At 41.8% G+C, this 17,911-nt stretch overlaps 1 long non-coding RNA gene across 1 annotated transcript; it reads left to right on the forward strand.

The window, feature by feature from the left end:
- The first annotated feature begins 13,358 nt into the window (after positions 1-13,358).
- On the forward strand, positions 13,359-15,215 carry LOC123133940 (uncharacterized). The gene is made up of 2 exons (XR_006465438.1): positions 13,359-13,757; positions 14,951-15,215. It is a non-coding gene; the product is annotated as an uncharacterized lncRNA (long non-coding RNA).
- The last annotated feature ends 2,696 nt before the right edge of the window (positions 15,216-17,911 follow it).

Below are 17,911 nucleotides of genomic sequence, written 5' to 3' on the forward strand. Positions count from 1 at the left end.
CCGAGTGTGGCTACGCCCGGTCCTTGTGAAGGTTAAAACAGCACCAACTTGACAAACTATCGTTGTGGTTTTGATGCGTAGGTAAGAACGGTTCTTGCTAAGCCCGTAGCAGCCACGTAAAAATTGCAACAACAAAGTAGAGGACGTCTAACTTGTTTTTGCAGGGCATGTTGTGATGTGATATGGTCAAGACGTGATGCTATATTTTATTGTATGAGATGATCATGTTTTGTAACCGAAGTTATCGGCAACTGGCAGGAGCCATATGGTTGTCGCTTTATTGTATGAAATGCAAACGCCCTGTAATTGCTTTACTTTATCACTAAGCGGTAGCAATAGTCGTAGAAGCAATAGATGGTGTAACGACAACGATGCTACGACGGAGATCAAGGTGTCGCGCCGGTGACGATGGTGATCACGACGGTGCTTCGAAGATGGAGATCACAAGCACAAGATGATGATGGCCATATCATATCACTTATATTGATTGCATGTGATGTTTATCCTTTATGCATCTTATCTTGCTTTGATTGACGGTAGCATTTTAAGATGATCTCTCACTTAATAATCAAGAAGTGTTCTCCCTGAGTATGCACCATTGTGAAAGTTCTTCGTGCTGAGACACCACGTGATGATCGGGTGTGATAGGCTCTATGTTCAAATACAACGGGTGCAAAACAGTTGCACACGCGGAATACGCAGGTCATACTTGACGAGCCTAGCATATACAGATATGGCCTCGGAACACGGAGACCGAAAGGTCGAACATGAATCATATAGTAGATATGATCAACATAGTGATGTTCACCATTGAAACTACTCCATCTCACGTGATGATCGGACATGGTTTAGTTGATTTGGATCACGTGATCACTTAGATGACTAGAGAGATGTCTGTCTAAGTGGGATTCTTAAGTAATATGATTAATTGAACTTAAATTTATCATGAACTTAGTACCTGATAGTATTTTGCTTGTCTATGTTTGTTTGTAGATAGATGGCTCGTGCTGTTGTTCCGTTAAATTTTAATGCGTTCCTTGAGAAAGCAAAGTTGAAAGATGATGGTAGCAATTACACAGACTGGGTCCGTAACCTGAGGATTATCCTCATTGCTGCACAGAAAAGTTACGTCCTAGAAGCACCACTGGGTGCCAGGCCTGCTGTTGATGCAACTGACGACGTTAAGAACGTCTGGCAGAGCAAAGCTGATGACTACTCGATAGTTCAGTGTGCCATGCTTTACGGCTTAGAACCGGGTCTTCAACGACGTTTTGAACATCATGGAGCATATGAGATGTTTCAGGAGTTGAAGTTAATATTTCAAGCAAATGCCCGGATTGAGAGATATGAAGTCTCCAATAAGTTCTATAGCTGCAAGATGGAGGAGAATAGTTCTGTCAGTGAACACATACTCAAAATGTCTGGGTATAATAATCACTTGATTCAACTGGGAGTTAATCTTCCTGATGATAGTTTCATTGACAGAATTCTCCAATCACTGCCACCAAGCTACAAGAGCTTCGTGATGAACTATAATATGCAAGGGATGAACAAAACTATTCCCGAGCTCTTCGCAATGCTAAAAGCTGCGGAGGTAGAAATCAAAAAGGAGCATCAAGTGTTGATGGTTAACAAGACCACCAGTTTCAAGAAAAAGGTCAAAGGGAAGAAGAAGGGGAACTTTAAAAAGAACAGTAAGCAAGTTGCTGCTCAACAGAAGAAACCCAAGTCTGGACCTAAGCCTGAAACTGAGTGCTTCTACTGCAAGCAGACTGGACACTGGAAGCGGAACTGCCCCAAGTATTTGGCGGATAAGAAGGATGGCAAAGTGAACAAAGGTATATGTGATATACATGTTATTGATGTGTACCTTACTAATGCTCGCAGTAGCACCTGGGTATTTGATACTGGTTCTGTTGCTAATATTTGCAACTCGAAACAAGGACTACGAATTAAGCGAAGATTGGCTAAGGACGAGGTGACGATGCGTGTGGGAAATGGTTCCAAAGTCGATGTGATCGCGGTCGGCACGCTACCTCTACATCTACCATCGGGATTAGTTTTAGACCTAAATAATTGTTATTTGGTGCCAGCATTGAGCATGAACATTATATCTGGATCTTGTTTGATGCGAGACGGTTATTCATTTAATCAGAGAATAATGGTTGTTCTATTTATATGAGTAATATCTTTTATGGTCATGCACCCTTGAAGAGTGGTCTATTTTTATTGAATCTCGATAGTAGTGATACACATATTCATAGTGTTGAAACCAAAAGATGCAGAGTTGATAACGACAGTGCAACTTATTTGTGGCACTGCCGTTTAGGTCATATCGGTGTAAAGCGCATGAAGAAACTCCATACTGATGGGCTTTTGGAATCACTTGATTATGAATCACTTGGTACTTGCGAACCGTGCCTCATGGGCAAGATGACTAAAACGCCGTTCTCCGGAACTATGGAGCGAGCAACTGATTTGTTGGAGATCATACATACTGATGTTTGTGGTCCAATGAATGTTGAGGCTCGCGGCGGGTATCGTTATTTTCTCACCTTCACAGATGATTTGAGCAGATATGGGTATATCTACTTAATGAAACACAAGTCTGAAAATTTGAAAAGTTCAAAGAATTTCAGAGTGAAGTGGAAAATCATGATAACAAGAAAATAAAGTTTCTATGATCTGATCGTGGAGGAGAATATTTGAGTTACGAGTTTGGTCTACACTTGAAACAATACAGAATAGTTTCGCAACTCACGCCACCCGGAACACCACAACGAAATGGTGTGTCCAAATGTCGTAATCGTACTTTACTAGATATGGTGCGATCTATGATGTCTCTTACTGATTTACCGCTATTGTTTTGGGGTTATGCTTTAGAGACAGCCGCATTCACGTTAAATAGGGCACCATCAAAATCCGTTGAGACAACACCTTATGAATTGTGGTTTGGCAAGAAACCAAAGTTGTCGTTTCTTAAAGTTTGGGGTTGTGATGCTTATGTGAAGAAACTTCAACCAGATAAGCTCAAACCCAAATCGGAGAAATGTGTCTTCATAGGATACCCAAAAGAGACTATTGGGTACACCTTCTATCACAGATCTGAGGGCAAGATTTTCGTTGCTAAAATCGGATCCTTTCTAGAGAAGGAGTTTCTCTCGAAAGAAGTGAGTGGGAGGAAAGTAGAACTTGATGAGATAACTGTATCTACTCCCTTGTTGGAAAGTAGTTCATCACAAGAACCGGTTCCTGTGACAACTACACCAACTAGTGAGGAAGCTGATGATATTGATCATGAAACTTCAGATCAAGTTTCTACTGAACCTCGTAGGTCTACCAGAGTAAGATCCGCACCAGAGTGGTACGGTAATCCTATTCTGGAAGTCATGTTACTTGACCATGATGAACCTACGAACTATGAGGAAGCGATGATGAGCCCAGATTCCGCAAAATGGCTAGAGGCCATGAAATCTGAGATGGGATCCATGTACGAAAACAAAGTATGGACTTTGGTTGACTTGCCCGATGATCGGCAAGCCATTGAGAATAAATGGATCTTTAAGAAGAAGACTGACACTGATGGTAATATAACTGTCTATAAAGCTCGACTTGTTGTGAAAGGTTTTCGACAAGTTCAAGGGGTTGACTACGATGAGACTTTCTCACCCGTAGTGATGCTTAAGTCTGTCCGAATCATGTTAGCTATTGCTGCATTTCATGATTATGAAATTTGGCAAATGGATGTCAAAACTGCATTCTTGAATGGATTTCTGGAAGAAGAGTTGTATATGATGCAACCAGAAGGTTTTGTTGATCCAAAAGGTGCTAACAAAGTGTGCAAGCTCCGACGATCCATTTATGGACTGGTGCAAGCATCTCGGAGTTGGAATAAACGTTTTGATAGTGTGATCAAAGCATATGGTTTTATACAGACTTTTGGAGAAGCCTATATTTACAAGAAAGTGAGTGGGAGCTCTGTTGCATTTCTGATTTTATATGTAGATGACATATTATTAATTGGAAATGATATAGAATTTCTGGATAGCATAAAGGGATACTTGAATAAAAGTTTTTCAATGAAAGACCTCGGTGAAGCTGCTTACATATTGGGCATCAAGATCTATAGAGATAGATCAAGACGCTTAATAGGACTTTCACAAAGCACATACCTTGATAAAATTTTGAAAAAGTTCAAAATGGATCAGGCAAAGAAAGGTTTCTTGCCTGTGCTACAAGGTGTGAAGTTGAGTCAAACTCAATGCCCGACCACAGCAGAAGATAGAGAGAAAATGAAAGATGTTCCCTATGCTTCAGCCATAGGCTCAATCATGTATGCAATGCTGTGTACTAGACCTGATGTATGCTTAGCAATAAGCTTGGCAGGAAGGTACCAAAGTAATCCAGGAGTGGATCACTGGACAGCGGTCAAGAACATCCTGAAATACCTGAAAAGGACTAAGGATATGTTTCTCGTGTATGGAGGTGACAAAGAGCTAGTCGTAAATGGTTACGTTGATGCAAGCTTTGACACTGATCCGGACGATTCTAAATCGCAAACCGGATATGTGGTTTTATTAAACGGTGGAGCTGTAAGTTGGTGCAGTTCTAAACAAAGCGTCGTGGCGGGATCTACATGTGAAGCGGAGTACATAGCTGCTTCTGAAACAGCAAATGAAGGAGTCTGGATGAAGGGGTTCATTACCGATCTAGGTGTCATACCTAGTGCATCGGGACCAATGAAGATCTTCTGTGACAATACTGGTGCAATTGCTTTGGCAAAGGAATCCAGATTTCACAAGAGGACCAAGCACATCAAGAGACGCTTCAATTCCATTCGGGACCAAGTCCAAGTGGGAGACATAGAGATTTGCAAAATACATACGGATCTGAATGTTGCAGACCCGTTGACTAAGCCTCTCTCACGAGCAAAACATGATCAACACCAAGACTCCATGAGTGTTAGAATCATTACTATGTAATCTAGATTATTGACTCTAGTGCAAGTGGGAGACTGAAGGAAATATGCCCTAGAGGCAATAATAAAGTTATTATTTATTTCCTCATATCATGATAAATGTTTATTATTCATGCTAGAATTGTATTAACCGGAAACATGATACATGTGTGAATACATAGACAAACATATAGTCACTAGTATGCCTCTACTTGACTAGCTCATTAATCAAGATGGTTATGTTTCCTAACCATAGAGATGTGTTGTCATTTGATTAATGGGATCACATCATTAGAAGAATGATGTGATTGACATGACCCATTCCGTTAGCCTAGCACTTGATCGTTTAGTATACTGCTATTGCTTTCTTCATGACTTATACATGTTCCTGTAACTATGAGAAATATGCAACTCCCGTTTACCGGAGGAACACTTTGGGTACTACCAAACGTCACAATGTAACTGGGTGATTATAAAGGAGTACAACAGGTGTCTCCGAAGGTACATGTTGAGTTGGCGTATTTCGAGATTAGGTTTTGTCACTCCGATTGTCGGAGAGGTATCTCTGGGCCCTCTCGGTAATGCACATCATTATAAGCCTTGCAAGCAATGTGACCAAATGAGTTGGTTACGGGATGATGCATTACGGAATGAGTAAAGAGACTTGCCGGTAACGAGATTGAACTAGGTATTGGATACCGACGATCAAATCTCGGGCAAGTAACATACCGATGACAAAGGGAACAACGTATGTTGTTATGCGGTTTGACTGATAAAGATCTTTGTAGAATATGTAGGAACCAATATGGGCATCCAGGTCCCGCTATTGGTTATTGACCGAGAATGGTTTTAGGTCATGTCTACATAGTTCTCGAACCCGTAGGGTCCGCACGCTTAACGTTACGATGACAGTTTTATTATGAGTTTATAAGTTTTGATGTACCGAAGTTTGTTCGGAGTCCCGGATGTGATCACGTACATGACGAGGAGTCTCGAAATGGTCGAGACATAAAGATTGATATATTGGAAGCCTATGTTTGGACATCGGAAAGGTTCCGGGTGAAATCGGGATTTTACCGGAACACTGGGGGGTTACCGAAACCCTCCCGGGGGTTAATGGGCCTTAGTGGGCCATGAGGGAGAAGAGGAGGGCCGGCCAGGGCAGGCCGCACGCCCCCTCCCCCCCTAGTCCGAATAGGACAAGGAAGGGGGGGGGCACCCCCCGTGTGCGGTGCCCCCCTCCACCATATTCCACCTCGGTCATATCGTCGCGGAGTTTAGGCGAAGCCCTGCACCGGTAGAGCATCATCATCATCACCACGCCATCGTGCTGATGGAATTCATCCCCGAAGCTTTGCTGGATCGGAGCCCGGGGATCGTCATCGAGCTGAACGTGTGCTGAACTCGGAGGTGTCGTACGTTTGGTGCTTGGATCGGTCGGATCGTGAAGACGTACAACTACATCAACCGCATTGTCATAACGCTTCCGCTTACGGTCTACGAGGGTACGTAGACGGACACTCTCCCCTCTCGTTGCTATGCCATCACTATGATCCTGCGTGTACGTAGGAATTTTTTTGAAATTACTACGTTCCCCAACAAAGGTTCCCAAGTCATTCTACCAGTTCTTGTAGCCACTCTAACAGCATAATCATTTTTCTTACTATTCATTTCATCAAGCGCTTCTTTCTGAGCTTTAAGTACTTGTTCTACTTGAGTTGTAATCATAGAAGCATGTTTGCTAACAAGTTTAAGTTCACCTCTAATATCAGCCATATAATCACCCAAGCGTTTAATCATAAAGGTATTCTGTTTTAGTTGTCTACCAAAATAAGAATTAAAGTCATCTTGCTTAAACATAAAGTCATCAAACTCATCCAAGCACTGACTAGCAATTTTAGTAGGAGGGACTTCAGCTTTATCATATCTATAGAGAGAATTTACCTTTACTACCCGTGTCGGGATATCGGGAGGTTCTTCATTAAATAAGTAGTTGAGATCATATACTTCTTCAACAGGCGGTAAATTAAGACCATGTATTTCTTCAATAGGAGGTAAATTCTTAACATCTTCAGCTTTAATACCTTTTTCTTTCATAGATTTCTTTGCCTCTTGCATATCTTCGAGACTGAGAAATAGAACACCTCTCTTCTTTGGAGTTGGTTTAGGAATAGGCTCAGTAATTGGCTCAGGAACTGGCTCAGGAGGTAGCTCGGGAGGTGCCCAATTATTTTCATTTGCCAACATATTATTCAATAGAATTTCAGCGTCATCCGGTGTTCTTTCCCTGAAAAGAGAACCAACACAACTATCCAGGTAATCTCTGGAAGCATCAGTTAGTCCATTATAAAAGATATCAAATATTTCGGGTTTCTTAAGAGGATGATCAGGCAAAGCATTAAGTAACTTGAGAAGCCCCCCCCCCAAGCTTGTGGGAGACTCTCTTCTTCAATTTGCACAAAATTGTATATTTCCCTCAAGGCAGCTTGTTTCTTATGAGCAGGGAAATATTTAGCAGAGAAGTAATAAATCATATCCTGGGGACTTTGCACACAACCAGGATCAAGAGAATTATACCATATCTTAGCATCACCCTTTAATGAGAACAGAAATATTTTGAGTAAATAAAGGTAGCATGATCTCTCATTATTAGTAAACAGGGCAGCTATATCATTTAACTTAGTAAGATGTGCCACAACAGTTTCAGATTCATAGCCATAAAAAGGATCAGATTCAACCAAAGTAATTATGTCTGGATCAACAGAAAAATCATAATAATCCTGATCAGGAACACAGATAGGTGAAGTAGCAAAAGCAGGGTCGGGTTTCATTCTATCTCTAAAAAATTCTTTACTCCATTTAACTAGCAACCTCTTAAGTTCACGTCTATCCTGGCAAGAAAGAATAGCTACAGAAGATTCAGCATCAAAAAGATAACCCTCAGGAATAGCAGGCATAGGTTCATCATCACTAACATCATCTTGTTCAGGTTCAATAATTTCTCTTTCTCTAGACCTAGCAATTTGCTCATCAAGAGATTCACCAAGTGGCACAGTAGTACCAAGCATAGAAGTAGTTTCATCATAAGTATCGTGCATAGCAGAAGTGACATCATCAATAACATGCGACATATCAGAATTCATAGCAGTAGTAGGTTTAGGTGTCGCAAACTTATCATAACAGAAGGAGAATCTAGTGCAAGGCTAGATGGCAGTCCCTTACCTCCCCTCGTAGTTGAGGGCAAAATAGTAGTTTGATCATCTTTCAAGTTCTTCATAGTGTCCAGCAGATATAAATCCCAAGTGACTCAAAGAATAGAGCTATGCTCCCCGGCAACGGCGCCAGAAAAAGGTCTTGATAACCCACAAGTATAGGGGATCGCAACAGTTTTCGAGGGTAGAGTATTCAACCCAAATTTGTTGATTCGACACAATGGGAGCCAAAGAATATTCTCAAGTATTAGCAGCTGAGTTGTCAATTCAACCACACCTGGAAACTTAGTATCTACAGCAAAGTGTTTAGTAGCAAAGTAATATGATAGTGATGGTAACGGTAACAAAAGTAAAGACATCAAAAGTAATGTTTTTGGTATTTTGTAGTGATTGTAACAGTAGCAATGGAAAAGTAAATAAGCGAGAATCAGTATATGAAAAACTCGTAGGCACCGGATTAGCGATGGATAATTATGCCGGATGCGGTTCATCATGTAACAGTCACAACATAGGGTGACACAGAACTAGCTCCAGTTCATCAATGTAATGTAGGCATGTATTCCATATATAGTCATACGTGCTTATGGAAAAGAACTTGCATGACATCTTTTGTCCTACCCTGGCAGCGGGGTCCTATTGGAAACTAAGGGATATTAAGGCCTCCTTTTAATAGAGAACTGGAACAAAGCATTAGCACATAGTGAATACATGAACTCCTCAAACTATGGTCATCACCGGGAGTGGTCCCGATTATTGTCACTTCGGGGTTGCCGGATCATAACACATAGTAGGTGACTATAGACTTGCAAGATAGGATCTAAAACTCACATATTTAAAACAAAAAAGAGGCTAGCCAACTCACCTCCGGGAGGCTCCCCCGATTGGCCCTTCGTTGGCCGTCGGATCTGTCTTTCTGGCTTGTCTGGCCCGTTGGATCTTCACCTCGCGGTTAAACTATTTTCACCTCGCAGTCGTTTTTACTGGCCAATGACGAGTGGGCTCGTCTCGCACGCTCGTTGGCTGGGTTGGCCGCGCCCGCGTGCAGGAGGTTTTCCCCAATCCGCACCCCACGTTCCCCATCCAATCCATCCTCGCCTCGTCCCACTCCCACACCAGCCACCACCCAAACCCTAGCCCCCTTTCCCCTCGATCCCCACAGCCTCTCCCGCCTCCTCCATCCCTCCTCCTTGCCTCGCCATGGCCTCTGCCCTGGAGCCTCGCCGCCGCCTAATATTCCTCGCCGCCCCTGCGAGCTCAGTGGCGGGATGAACAGACAGGGGAGGTGGGCGATGAGGGCTACTCCATCCACCAGATCTACGCCGCTCCTGCCCAAATCCTCTCCGCGTTCACCGTACCCAATCCCGTCCTCGCTCATCTCGTCCCATGGCCAGCTCCCCATCCTCCCGCGGTTCCCCTCCCTTTCTTCCTTCTCCTCCCTCACGACACGCCGCCTGTGTCCATCCCACGTCCTCGCTGCCGCCACAGCTTCTCTAGGAGGCTCGCCCTCCGTGCTGCAAAGCAGCAGGCCCAGACCTGGATGAGGAAGAGGAGATCCCGGGGTCCAGGCGGTGGCTCGGTCGATGCGAGGTGACGGCGAGCCAATGAGCGTGGGTGTGTCCATCCCGCGTCCTCGCTGCCGCCACAGCTTCTCCAGGAGGCTCGCCCTCCGTGCTGCAAAGCAGCAGGCCCGGACCTGGAGGAGGAAGAGGAGATCCCGGGGTCCAGGCAGTGGCTCGGTCGATGCAAGGTGACGACGAGCCGATGAGCGTGGGCGGTCAAGACTACAGTTGTAGCTTTGGTGGTTGCGCACATGTCAGCGAGCGCATTTGATGTCACACACCGAGGTGAGCTTCTCTCTCTCTCTCTCTCTCTCTCTCTCTCTCTATCTGAACTTGTACTACACTACATAAAATAGCTTCTCTTTGGCCATGTGTTATTTGGAGATTGTTGCTCCATGTTGTTTCGCTTGATTAGGTTCAGAAGATGATTGTAGCAGTTAGTCCAATTAGTATTTTTTTTCATATGCTTTGAACAAAACTGTGTATAGAGATCATGTTGTATACGCTTAGGATGCATACAATCATTTTTGCAGGTTCAAACAGGAGAAGAAGAACTATCTTGCCTGCCTGAAATTGATAGGAGCTCAGCCTGAATGTCGGATGTTCTTGAAGAAATACCTGGAATGTAGGATGGAGAGGTTAGCATGCTTACTCCATGTGTAATAATTTCAGAACTACTGTGTTGTAGTAATGTGTTTAGCTAAACCTCTTATTTGGCACATCCATAATTCAAACCAGTTTATGCGTGATGATTTAGGGTGTGTTTTGCTTTTTTGCTACTTTAAATTTAAATGCTCAAGAAATTTGATAAGCGTAGATTGCAGTTGCAGAGAGTATGGGCATAAAAGTTTTGAAGAAATTTGTGAAGGTTGTCATTAAGATCTTTGAAGAGAGATATCTCACCAGGTAATTTGCCTCATGATATTGTCACTAAAATTTGTATTTGACAATAGCCTTAACAGTTAGAATGAGTAAACATTCTGATTGGGGAAGTCTTCTCTGGTTTATGAGAGCCTATGAGAAACTACAAAAGCAAAAAAAGGGCATGCTTTGATATTTCTTTATGTGATTGCCACATTCAAACAGGAGAAGAAGTACTATCTTGCCTGCCTGAAATTGATAGGAGCTCAGCATGAATGTCGGATGTTCTTGAAGAAATACCTGGAATGTAGGGGGGAGAGGTTAGCATGCTTACTCCATGTGTAATAATTTCAGAACTGCCGTGTTGTAGTAATGTGTTTAGCTAAACCTCTTATTTTCTACATCCATAATTCAAACCAGTTTATGCGTGATGATTTAGGGTGTGTTTTGCTTTTTTTCTACTTTAAATTTAAATGCTCAAGAAATTTGATAAGTGTAGATTGCAGTTGCAAAGAGTATGGGCATAAAAGTTTTAAAGAAATTTGTGAAGGTTGTCATTAAGATCTTTGAAGAGAGATATCTCCTTGTACCAAATGAAGCGGACGCTACAAGGCTTCTGCAGATGGGTGCATCAAATGGCTTCCCTGGTATTTGCGGAAGCATAAAATGTATGCATTGGAGGTGGTAGTGTTGCTAAAGATCTACATATTGTAGCAGTAGTTTTTACTGTGAAACATAAGCACTTTTTACAGTGCAATTATTAAATTGTAGTAGTTTTTTTTCTTGCAGCTTGTAGTAGTAGTTTTTCTTGTCAAAATCAGTCCTTTCTCTGTACTTGTTGATCTTTTTAGTCTGAATTTTCCAGCCAATTCAGGATTTTTGTTTTGCAACATTATGGACGATGCATGTCTTTTATATTGGGCTCGGATTGCAAGCTCTTCTTTACATTGGTGACACATATGACCTACAGCATTGAATCAGTTGTATTTTGGTTGAATTTCAAATCAAATTTCTTGAATTACAGTTTTAATTCTTTCTACTTAGCTTGGCAATTAGTTAACTATCCAAGTACAGCTCACTGAATGACATGTGTTGTCATGAATGAAAGCTGGTCTAGTCCAACCTGTCTTTTTTATTGGGTCTAAAATTTGACTGAACCTGAACTGAAGTTTAGCTCAGCCTCATTTGACAAATAGATACCTTGGTGGGTTTGTATTCAGAAAATTAATTTGCCTATTTTTGCTTTTTAATCTGTGTTGGGAGAAAGATGTTCCTCTTTGTTGAGAAAATGTTTATTGTATGGAAATACTCACCATACAAAGTTCTTTCTCCAGATGCAACTATGATCTGTTTTCCTTGTGCAGAGGCTGCGACGAGGCAGACAGGTGGCGGGCGGCAACAATAGGGGCTGGCAGATGCTCCGAGACCAATAGCCTACTTAGTGGTATGCCTCCCTGTTCGTTTTTTGGTGTTTCCTCCAGATTGGTGTCGTGCAGTTCTGAGTTGTTTTGTATGCGTGTGTTGTGTGATGCAGATGGGAAGGAGGATCCGACAAGTTAGCCCCCACAATTGTGTTGTTGGAGAACTTCTGCGAGCTTAGTAAAATAATGAATCTTCATCTCCCATGTTTTCTCTCGAAAATGGAGCGCGGATCGCAGGAGCAAGGAGCTGGTACCTCCTCTCTCTCCGGCTTCTCTCTTGTTTTGGTTGTTTCTTGACCTGCTGTTTCCATTGGTGATCCTTCTTGTTCATATAAACACGCCCACACTTCGAATGATTAGAAATGTTTCTTTTATTGTAGTAGTTTTTTCATTGTCAAGGTTTCTTCAATTAGTCTCCTCTGTGGTTATTTTTCTTTTACAGTGTGCTACGGGCTTCTTGCCAATGGACATCCTATTGCTTATATCCTATCAGTAGCACCATGCCTCCTTGTCGCCCTATTTGTCAAAAGCCTGGTACAACGAGTAGCAAGGTGCCTCCCTATCATGTTGTTCATCGAAAGCTCTCTTAATAGGAAGGCATATAATGCTCACAACGAGTAGCAAGGTGCCTCCCTGTCATGTTGTTCATCGAAAGCTCTCTTAATAGGAAGGCATATAATGCTCAGTAAATACAATCTTAAGTTGATGACAACTTGATATGTAGTTCTCCTGTTACACTGCTTCGATTAGTTAATACTCCCTCTGCTATGAAGGTTATGTGCAGTGTGTCTGTGCCATTAAAGAATTTAATATTTCTTTGAACTTCTAGCGCAAAGATTTATTTCATTTGGTCCAACTGGTTCTGGTCATAGCAAGCTACTACATAAAAGGTACGACATATTTTTGTTGACAGAGCTTGCTGGAAATATCGGTTCTCATGTAATCTAACCGTTACACCTCTTGAGTCCAATTAGGAACTCTTCATTATTGGTTCTAAAGTGTTTGCTTTGCTCAGTTAATACTCCCTTTGTTCATAAATACAAAACATTTTAGAGACAAGCTGCATGTTTAATGAAGCATCCACTTGCTGTAGAAAGCATGTTTTATGGTTCTGTACCAGGTAAGGTCTTCAGATGGCATAAATATAACATCGTGTCTAGGTTATTATCATTTTAAATATTTATCCATTTGTTCCCCAGTTTGAGTAAAATATTGTATTTGCGAAGCACAAGTTTTGTTCTGGCTACTATTTTTATTGCCAGCCAACCTATATCTTCAACCTTCTCTTGCATAGGGCAGGCAGTGGTTCTTGGTTGCCTTCAAAATACTCGAGACCTCTTTAGGCCTTGTTTGGTAGAAGTGGATTGGGGAGGGTTTGAGTGGATTTTCCACGCGTGGCCCAGAACCCCCTGCGATCATCTTCGGTCCATTTGGTGCACGAGGTTTCGCTGGCCCAGTCCACCCGATTCCCCTCCAATTCACCCCGACCCACGTGGCTCAGAAGGCACGCCTAGGCCCTCGTGGAACTGGATCCACGCCGAAGACCGCAACCTCCTCCTTGCGTGGCCGCCTCCTCGATGCGCCGGCGCCGGCCACAGCCCCTCCTCGCGCTGCCGCCCGTAGCCTCCTCGCGACGCCGTCTGCAGCCTCCTCGCGATGCCGTCTGCAGCCTCCTCGACGTGCTGCCACCGGCCGCAGCCTCTTGACGCGTAGCCGCCGCCTGAAAAGCTGGATTTAACCCCGGCAGGTACCTCTGTGTTGCGCTACCCGTTCCCCTCCGCGTCGCCCCCTCACGTTCCCATCCGCGCGTCGATTCTAGGATCTCGGCCATGGAGTGCTCCTCCTCCATGGATGGATGTAGTGGATGATGTTTTGCTCTTGATAATATTTTGTTGTTCTAGAACTTTAAATATATCGTATCTTGAATTCCTTTTTGAAATAATAAGTTTGATTGCCATGGTCTGCTCAGGATCGACTAATTTCAATGTTTGATGTGCACTTGTTGGCAAGAGCAGATGATTCTGTGCTTTTGGGTGCATTTGTGTATATTAGTATGTGTTAATTCATTGAGAGAACTGGAGTACTATAACATAGGTTGGCCTATGTAGGTTTATTAGTCACATGAAAATAATCTGACTCCAAAGCTCCACGATCCTACAGCATACTGAACTTTTCAGTATGTAAGCATGGCTTTATAATCCTGGACGATTGTTACATATTTAACAGTCAAAGAAACTATTGGTATGAAATTCGACAGAGACTTCTGATGAGTTCTATAGTAGCAATCATGAGCTCAGTGTTTTTCGTTTATCAATTTTTGAAATTGGAGTTCTGTAGCAAGCAAACTGATTGTATGCGATGATAGATAGGTTACGTAGTATGTGGACACGGTCACACGGAAGTGTCGAGACCTAGCCGACCCAGTCAAGATAGACTTTTACCTAGATCTTCAGTGTATGGATAATCAATCTAAATTGCAATACCATATTTCAGTAAATCTCATGATTTATGTCTGTATATAACAGGTGATTCTTTAGTAAATATGCATACCATACTGAATCTTATTTTTGTGAATTGCCACAGCAGTATTATCTGTAGTTTTGGGATGGCAGTACCAAACTGAAACTGTGTACCTAAACCATCATCACTTCAGAAGTACTAGCACTCATGTTAACTGTGGCAAAAAAAATTGAACATGTTTTTCTTATGATAATTGTGCTAAAATATCACATTCCATGATCTCTTTTTAGTATGGGTAGCAAGAATTTACACTTAACGCCGAGCAGTTCATCTATGCTTCAATGATGTTTGTGTGCCGGGCCATATCTATCACCTCTCTAAGGTTCAAAAGCAACTCCTTTGCAAATTCATGGAACTTCTATTGTTATATCACCTTGTTTTCTTCAGTATCATCATCTTTTTTTGGTCTCACTGAATCAGGTTAAGAAGTGGAACGAGCAGAGGGAGAATGGGAGATTTGCAGGGCCCCTCTAAATCATCCATTTGAGATTCTCCTCAGTTGCTTTTGTGTCAGTGTTATTGCTGTCTTATGTTTGAATTTGTGCTCCTGTAATGTACTCTTTTCCAGCAATCGTTGGAGAACATATGTGATGTTTTTCTGTTGCACAAATAACTCGGCATGCTTATGTATTTTGTTATCCAGTATACTTAAATGTACGCTTTCCCGGGACTTGCGAATGCACAATTATGTTGTTGTGATGTGACTGCACAATCATGTGATGATATATTGATTCCAAGTCAAGGAAATTATGTTGTTGATGTGAAGAATTGTTGGAAGATTCGATTTTTAACTGTTCTATATACCATTTTAATGCAATATGACAATCCCTCCTTATCAAACAATGCTCTGCATGGAGGGGGTGTGTGGCTAGAGGGGGATTTGAGATTTCAAAGGGATTGGGTGGAAGAGGGGGATTCACCAAATCCCCTGAAATCCCCTCCTTCCAAAACCTCCATAATCCCTTCCTATCAAACGAGGCCTTAGGAGTCCGGACAATATTGCCAATGCATACAGTCTGTGCTTTTATCTTTAGGAATTTGCATCAGTATCTTGTTTAAACATCTACTCACTCCGTCCCATAATGTAAGACGCTTTTTGACACTAATGTAGTGTGAAAAAGCGTCTTACATTATGGGACGAAGGGAGTAGAATATATATCTTCAGTAACCTATTTAACAATGCTTTTCAACTTTTTTCCATATTGTAACATACTTCCTGTGTTGTGTAATAATCTACTGATAGCCAGTTACAACACCATTTTACTATGGACATAGCATATGATGTTCTTTATTCTCAGCAAAGCAAACATCTCATTTGTTTCACATACTATTCTCTACAAAAAACTAAGCGTTGCTGAAGTTGGAGTTATAATGGCGTTAGTAACCTTTGTGATGCTTCTTACACGGCAAACCAACTTGTTCTTGATTATCTATGGGTTATTTATCCAGATGTTGCACATAGGAGTATTGTGGAGCTAATAATATTTGAATCTGAGCTAGCCTACTATTTCAATTTGAGGTCAAAAATTACAAATCTCGGTGTTTGTTTTCAGTTGTCAATCTTCTTCCCTTCTCCTTTTTTGGGTCACTTTTGATAGCTTCTTTCATTCTGTACATATTAGTTGCCGCCTCAAGCCTTGGCTCTCAATTTACTGGAAAATGCAATCTTCATTTACTGAGTTATATTTTTGTCTTGCTTTCTTCCAGGTCCCTCATACAGTGGTTCAGAAAAAAAAAACCTATCCAATGGAGATGATGCACGAGGAGCAACAAAGACATGATCCATGAAGCCTATGTTGTTCTTTTTCTCGTTCGTTAGTTTACTTATTTATGGTTGGATGCCAAGTAGCCAATTAGACGCTTTTTTGTAGATTAGTTGCTTAGTTTCATATGTTAAACTGCGTTGTCGAGTGTAGTGAACAAGCAATCAACGCGGCACATGTGGAAGTTGTGAGAGCTGTGAATGGCACCGGTCTTGTCATACTTATGAGCAGGAGCACCGACCACATTACTCTTCATGCCACTCTGAGCAGTCGGCTGCTGCTTGAGATTGATTTTCATGTTGAAGGAAAGGGAGACCTAATTGAGTTCCTATATATGCAAGGATAAAGAAGAAGGGGCATTGTCGTGGTTGTTGTTGAAGGTGTTGGTCAGGAGCTGATTACTCGGACTGATGATAAGAACGGAGAGTAGGATGAGTATGTCAACATGTTGTTCCTTGACGTTGGCCTTCTTCTATAAAGTTCACATGCAACTCTCCTCCATGGTTAGAAAAAACTAATTTAAACGTTTTGTTTCTTTGGTGGTTACTCGTTTCTCTTACCGTTGTTATATCAAAACAATTGCATTTTCGTTGATGGCCGCTTGGGCTCATTTTCAAGGAGAATGAGATGTGGAATAAACTACTTTGAAATGGTTGGTTCCCTTCAAACAATTTATTAGCTAACTAATTTTGGCTGCTGTTACACATGATACAATTGTGCTCTGTTGTTGCCATCTTGCATTTTATGTGAGCTTCAGACAATCAATTAAATTTTTACTAAGTTCTTACCGTATGTATTTTCTCAAATAGTTACTGAAAAAATACAAATATTTTTAGCAAGTACATGGTTTTAAATGGGACTCGGTGCCGTTTAGGGCAATGAGCAGTGTTATATAAATATAATTTTTTGGTGCAATGGTTATACATTTTTTTCTCAAACTTGGATTTCATAATGTGATAGACATTTTCAAAAGAGTATGGTTTAATATATGGGCTTTCTACAACGAGTATTGAAGTCCTTGCAAAATGAAACTATTTTCATCGACAACATGACTTTAGTGGGCCTCTGCGCCATTTGGCGCAACGGATAAGAAATTGCACCGGTCGGTGGCTGAGGAAACGCCTCTGTCACCCAGCTAAGGAACCGCTGGATCCTCCCCCCGCCGCTTCATATTCAGCTCCTCACGGGCCACAGGCATCGCTCTACGTGGGCTGGGCTAAATAACATGTGGGCTATCCTAATACCTCTTTATCCCTATGTCTCTGTATATGCACAATAAAGACATGTTCTTTTTCTTAGGTTTCTTATATTTTCCCTCTTTTTTGCAGGAAAAAGATGCACAGCCAGGTTTCTCATCATGATAATCATGTTTTTAAACTTGCTAAAAAAATACAACCATCCATCTTTACTCTCTCATCATAGTGGCCGTATTTTCAAACTGAACATATTTATATTATGCAAAGTTTCCCTTTTCCCGGACTATTATTTAACAATGTAATAAACATGTTTAAAAAATTGCATGATTTAGTTGAAGGTTCTTGTAGCATGAAACTATTTTCATCGACATCATGTCTTCAGCAGGTCTCTGCGCCATTTGGCGCAACAGGTCAACTAGTAT

This window comes from Triticum aestivum, chromosome 6B, assembly GCF_018294505.1.
Source record: "Triticum aestivum cultivar Chinese Spring chromosome 6B, IWGSC CS RefSeq v2.1, whole genome shotgun sequence".
NCBI lineage: Eukaryota > Viridiplantae > Streptophyta > Magnoliopsida > Poales > Poaceae > Triticum > Triticum aestivum.